Source organism: Heliangelus exortis, chromosome 1 (genome assembly GCF_036169615.1).
Source record: "Heliangelus exortis chromosome 1, bHelExo1.hap1, whole genome shotgun sequence".
Lineage (NCBI taxonomy): Eukaryota > Metazoa > Chordata > Aves > Apodiformes > Trochilidae > Heliangelus > Heliangelus exortis.
This window is the reverse complement of record NC_092422.1, coordinates 74,755,884-74,762,666: the sequence shown is the minus strand read 5'-3', so window position 1 is coordinate 74,762,666 and position 6,783 is coordinate 74,755,884.

Sequence of the window (6,783 nt, the reverse complement as noted above, 5' to 3'; positions counted from 1 at the left end):
TTATTTAGGGAGGATTGCAAACTGTGGACAGATAATGAAGTCCTCACTTGAACTGTTCTGCCACCTGCTTTAAGGAAAGTTAAGCAGTCTCTCCTGCAAGCTGATGCATATTCTGTGTTGGAGAAAACTAGACTGAAGCTTATTCTGTGTCATCATTTGCCTCGTCTCTTCCAGGACATGTACAAAGTCTTGAGAGAGTCTGTCTCTGGTATTCACCCCTAAATCTGGTGTTCACCAGATAGACCCAATATTCCCCCAGGGCTCAGCTGGTGCTGAAGAGCCTGGAGGGATCACCTCAAGGGCCTCTTGCAGGCTATCTGCTCTTATTTGTCTGTCCAGGTATGACATTTGCTTCTGTCATGCTGATCTTCATGAAGAACCCTTTCCTGGCTATGCAGGAAATTTTTTGCAGGTAATTTTTTCTTTTTTTTTCTGCACTTTGAGGGAAGACATAACTGAAGCCAGTTCACGGTTCTGTTCAATGTTTCTGCCATTGTTGACAAAGAAAAAGGGTGAAGAGGGCATGAGGAGCCTCAGGGCAGGATTCACATCTTGTTCCATCATCACTGTGAGAATGAAATAATTCCCAAATTAATACAAGTCATGGCAGTCATGGCATTAGCACAAGACCTTCTGGTCTGACTATTTGGCTCCAAGAACTGGATGTCTGTTTTGAGCAAACAAGCATTGTCACATCTTGACGAAAAAGATTTTAATCTGTAACCTCCCACATGAGGGAAAACAAAGGAAATTTCTTTGAAGTTTAGGCCAGAAGGGCTACAAATACTTAGAAGAGCACACAGAGAAAAGCGGAAGTCTACTTTTCTTTAATGCTCCTGAAAACATTTCTCTGGTGCCCTCAGGAATTTGGTCAGTTCAGCAGTGCAGAAACCTGTGACTTATGAAATGAGCTGATTTAAATGTGCCAAGTTTTTATAGAAAATCCATTGACCAACTCTCCACAATCTGTCATTGATGAGCAATCTGTACTTGGTTTTCTATGAGCCATGCCTTCTGGCCTCTCATGGTTTTTGTTTCCTTTTAATGTGGCGTGCAAGAAGCGATGTGTGCAATGAATTGACACCAGAGCTTCCTATGCTACCCGGCAGTCACTTAGGAAAAATTTGCACTGTTAGATATGCCTAATTTGATGGAATGAACTTGCTAGTTTTCAAATCACATGAAGTTAAAATACGTTGGTTGTGACAAGTGATACACACTTGCCAGCATGAATGTGATAGTATAGTCAGTTTTGTGAATGCATTAAGCACCATGAATGCATTTAGCATGATGCATTTGCTTTTTAACTGGATATTCTGTGGCTGGATTGATGTTTGCATCAATCCAGAAGAATTTCACCTTTACTGGGTGGATTCAACTTTGTTCTCAGTAAAGTCAGCAGGGTCTGCAGGAACTGAATTTGACTTAAGATTATACAGAAAAGTTTGATTTTGCTAGTGTCTCCTCTGCCTTCCCATTGTGTTTCCCTTGCACGTAGAGGTGGCAATCTGAAGCTATCAAAAACACCTTATTAGCTACAGCAATGGCAAAACAGAAAGCATTAAATTCTTAAGAAATGGTGAGATAGTTCTGGCATTATCTCTGTCAGCTTCTGCCTCTCTTCTATTGTTTAGATTCTAATTACTACAAATTACAGTGGGTAGCTTTTATCAGTTGTGGACCATTAGGAATTTTAGACTTTGGACTAATGTTCTCTATAACATGGTATCTGAACAATACTGTGGATGCTGTGAAGATAGATGGTCATTGTAAAACAAATGGGCATTGCTCACTCCTGCTTTAGTAAAACTGAAATGAGAAACATGGGTTGCCTAGATGGAAAGCTGAGTTTCACAGGATCAACACCTTGCCCTTCTTTGGTGGGGCAACATGGCTTTTTGTAATGGACAGTGTGTAAGAAATACAGAATATTGGCCTCTGTGTGGTTTCCTTTCCTCTGCCTTCTTAATCTGCAGTCTCGATTTTGACTGTGGCTTTCAGCAATGCCACTTTATGATACCCTATTTTAACCTTCTGGCTTGTACACTCACCTGCCTTCCTAGAAATCATTCAGCTTCGAAACTTTCTCTGAAACCCCGCAAAACCACTGTGGCTTCCTGATGCTTTGGGCAGCTGACAGCATCTTTACACAACTCCTGATGTTGTCTGCAGATCCAGGGCTTGCCTCTGTCCACAAGGCACCTTTCCTCTTGATGATGTTGAGCATACTTTGAGTCAGGGAACAGCCACCAGCCTGTGTCTCCCTTGGAGCACAGAGTAGCAGTGCAGGGGGGACATTTTCTCCTTCGGTGTGAAATCCAGGGAGTGATGCAACCTCTCTTGGGCCAGGATTTTTTGGAGGGGCATGAATTAGTTGTAGAAAGGGGCCAGCAAGGTGCAAATCCCTCCCTGTTCTTGGAGGCTACTTGGATGTGGTTGTGAGGCCAAGCCAGCTGCAGGTGGGTACAAGTTAGGTAGCAGCCCTACCTCACTTCTCCCCCTCTGAGATGGAGGTCCTCAGGATGGGGCAGTGGGAGGGGAGCCTCTGGGCTCTGAACTAGCTGCATTGGTCTTCATTCCTCTTGGGCAGCAGGGAATTAGTCTGACCAGCTGCTGACCTGCCCTGTCTCATTCCTGCAGAGGAAGAGGCAGCTGAGCTGCAGCTGCTGCTGTTCCAGGTGAAGCTGTCTGCTGGTTTGTGTTTCTTGCACATGCGAGCTCGTCTCAGGTGGCTCAGAGGTCAAGCAGGATGGGCTGTACCTGCCCACAGAAGAGCAGAGACATCCATCCTTCTCACTGCCACACAGCTCTGCTCCTCACCTAGAGAACAGACTCAGGGATCTCACGAAAATCTGCTCTTGTAAAAGGGCTCTCAGCAGGGGTCAAGCCCCCATCACATGGGCAGCTGGTGAGCCGGGGAGCCAATGTCCTGGCCCCAGCACTGGCACAAGGGCTGTCGTCGGAGAAAAGGCAGATGTCATGCATGCAGAAGAGTCAGTCATGTGGGAGAAAAGGCTGCTCAGGGGATTAAAAGGACTATTTGCCCAGCCCCCAGTTCGAAGCATGAGGAAGAGGATCTGGGATTACCCCCCCAGCAACGCCCAGGTGGTGCTGCGGCAGCACTGCCTCTCTCCCAGCACTGCTGCGGCACCAGAGCGATGTGCGGAGGGGCAGGAGCCAGTCCTGGGCCATCCACAAAAACCACTTTACAGGGGAGTCCTCAGAGCAAGGATTTGCCAGGTATTTAACTGATGTGAGCTGCTGCTCTTTGGCAAAAGGCAGAGGAGCTGTGTCTGCGGCCCTGTGCAGGTGGAGGGGTGGCTGTCCCACCCTGGCTTTGGCCTCCCTGGGGATGCTTCAGGCTGGGAAGCCCCAGGGCTGTGCAGCCCCACAGGCACTTTCAGAGCCCCACTTTGCAACTCGGTCAGCGAGTAAATCTTCCCTCCCTCTTTTATGCACTAGGCAGAATGAAAAAGTATAGCAGAGGGCTTAAGTAGCGCTCCTGCCTGGAAAAAATAAAATGGCCTGATAATGGTATTTTAAGCAATTTTGAGGGGGTGTGCTGCCCATTACGCAATGCAGTGTTTTCTTATTGAGGCATGCCCTGACTGAAATTTTCTGTTATTACAGTCCTAGTTTCATAGCCCATCTCAGCCAAGAACATGAGTCGTGAGGCAGAAAACAGCTCTAACAGAGCCAGGGTACAGCTGGACACTGGTGGGTAGCTATTTAAGCAGATGTCAGACAAGTTGGACCCTGGGGACTACTGTGCTGGGAGCATCAGGTAGAAGCTGGGAATCACAGCTCAGGCTGCAGATGTATGGGGTGAAGTGGAAGACTGGAATGCTGGAGAAGAATGAGGCTGTGTGATCATGTCAGGGAACCCACAGCCTTTCCACTGTAACAGAGGCAAACTAACACAGTCGTCTTTGCTTAGACTGAGGCAGGCTGACTGCCATCTCACAAAACAACATATTTGTCAGAGACCAGGTTTTAACTCCCAGTTGGTCTTCTTCTGTCACCCCAACCTAAGGTCTGCTGCCTTGCTGCCCTTGCTGGAGATAAGGATTCCCTGAAAAGGCTGGAGATACTTCCCTTTCTCTGTTGTTTGCTCTTTTCTTTTTGCTGTGGCACAGCCTCCATGTTCTCACCAGCCTGAAGGTACACCCTAAGAAATGCTCACATCTCATCTGAGAATGGATGCCATCTTCTCCCCATAGACCTGCTGTCACTGTCTCAGGCTACACAAATCACTCCCAGTCATCCTGCAGAAAGCCTGCCTTGGTACTGAGGTTGACACAAGTATCTGTCCAGTGGTGTCCAACCAAACCCATCCATGAAAGTGTGATGTGGTGGAGCCCTGTGGCTCCCTGCTGTTTTTCAAAACATAATTTTGTGGTAATTCACCTGACAGCTTACTGTTTTTTCTCTCCTGTTAAGGCAATGGCAAGAAAATGCAGCATAGTTCATGTATTATTCCTCAGATATGACATCAAGTATTATATTTAGGTATGCAATAGGAAAGAACTTAAAAGATAAGGATGAAAAAATTGCAGCATGACTCATTGCTACATTTTCAGCTCACCACAGTGCTTGCATGCACACTGAAATGCAGCTGCAGATGTATTCCCTATACAAAATGACATGATGGCCTTCTCTCCCATCCAGGCATCCCCCAAGTATCCCACTGCCCGTGGGCCCCTGGGTCAGGCAGCCACCCCTTGGAGTTGCAGGGCTGTGTGTGGGCAGGTAGAATGAGGGGCTGTGCCTGTGGTGACTGTGGTGACTCCTGTGCCACAGAAGGGAGGTGAGATCTGATGAGGACCCCTCTGAGGAAGTCACCAAAGGGGGAAAAATAACCCCTGGGTGTGACAAGGGAATTTTTGATCAACCAACCCAGTTTGACTACCTTAAAAAGTATTGGGTCCAGTGATTGTGCAGTTAATTTATAATCAGCATAGAAAAGAAAATAAAAGAGTTAAAACAAATAGTCAATATAGTTCCTGGTCTCTACCGGAGGAGAAGAAATCATATGCCTAGTAATAGGCATAGTTCTCAGCTCTGACAGACAACAGACAAAACAGCAATGCAAAACCTTTCGATATTTCATCATGTTGATAGTCTCAGTGGCAAATTAAGGAATGATGAGCTAGGCAAGAATCACAAGAGGAACATAATTCCTTAAAAAACAGGCTCAATGTTCTCAGTCAAGCAAAGGGATCATTTTAAGTGATAGCTCTCCTGGGCCTTTCTCTATCCCATGTGATCTGGATGTGGGAAGAGAAAACCTATCTACTACTGGGTTTGTGGGCATTGCAAGCTGGAAATCCTTCAAAGGATTACAATTACAAATGATCATAAAAAAATTGGAAAAATGATGTAAATCAGTGGGATGGACTTCAACACAGACAAATTCAAAACACATGAATTAGGTCCACCCTAGAACTGGATACACAGAGACAAAAAAGGGGAACAGCTGAACAGGCAGCAGTGCTACCAGAAAGGACTGCAGTGGGTCACAACTGGAGTAAGAGTCAAAGCTGACCAGTTTTGGTGTAAAGAAGATGTGTATCAGCAAGGTACAGCATGTAAGGTGCAGAAGATGATTGTGCTGCTGCTCAGTTAAAAAGGTTTTGGTTCTGATCAGATGTGGACACCGTTGCTGATGAAGCACAAATTGTGTAGGGTATGGATGGCACCAAGAAGAGTAACAGGCAATTTAGGGAACATGGCCTCCGGGGGTTGGGGTGTGAATGTTGTTGGCTTTCCCTTGAAAAACAAGATTGTTAGAGGACTGCACACTGATGACAGACATCCCTTGTACCTTGTCCACAGGACATGGGTATCGGAAGATGCTGAAGCAAGCTTCTTCCTCAAGTTCCCTGGTTTCTGGCTGTGGATTCTGTGGATGCCCATTGCTGATGACCTTGCTGAGGCTGAGCTGTGTTCAGCTTGCTGCAGATGAGAGGACTGGAGCTCCTTTCTTGGGGTTTGGCAATGAAGGGGCTGCTCCTTTCTTGGGGTTTGGCAATGAAGGGGCTGATTTCTGGCTGTTCCCATGTAGACAGACTCACACAGGCTTTGGAGAAGCTCTGCTGGGAACTGAAAACCAGCCCCATGAATGTGGCTGCAGAGTTGCATCTCAAAAAGAAATAAAGAAACAAACTTAAATCAAAACCAACGAAGTGATCTGGAGCAGAAATAGGCTAAATTAGAAAGGACTAACTCGTTGTCTGATCGATAACACTCAACCCAAGATGCATTTCCAGAACTAATTCATGCATTGATTTTCACATTGATTTGCAGTAAGTGCTAGGGTCCTAGCTAGATTAGCAGAAGTATTTAGATATTAAAGTAGGGTCATTTTAGTACTCCTAGTCATCTTAGTATTTAAATCCATTTGATTTATAGTTCAAATTAGGTCTCTGCACAAGATGCTGTGATCCACAGAGTCTCTTGATACTTTCTGACAGTTTCATGAACAAGTTTAAAAATCTGGCTTTTCATAGCCCCTGTTGCTTTGAAAATGAGGTGTATTCTCCAAATCACTGGGGCTTTTCAAAGCCTTTTAAAACACAGGCCTATACACCTAACCAGTTACCCTATGCCAGCCTAAATAGGGTTTCTTCCTGCCTGAGAGTTAAGGTCCATGGCTGGGTGTTTCAGTGAAGTTTCTAAATATTTTTACAGATTATCACCAGCTTGTTAAAGGATTCACAGATTCTGAGCTAACAAAGACAAAGGCAGGCTATAGACAAAGTAACCAGCTGTATCATTGACAGC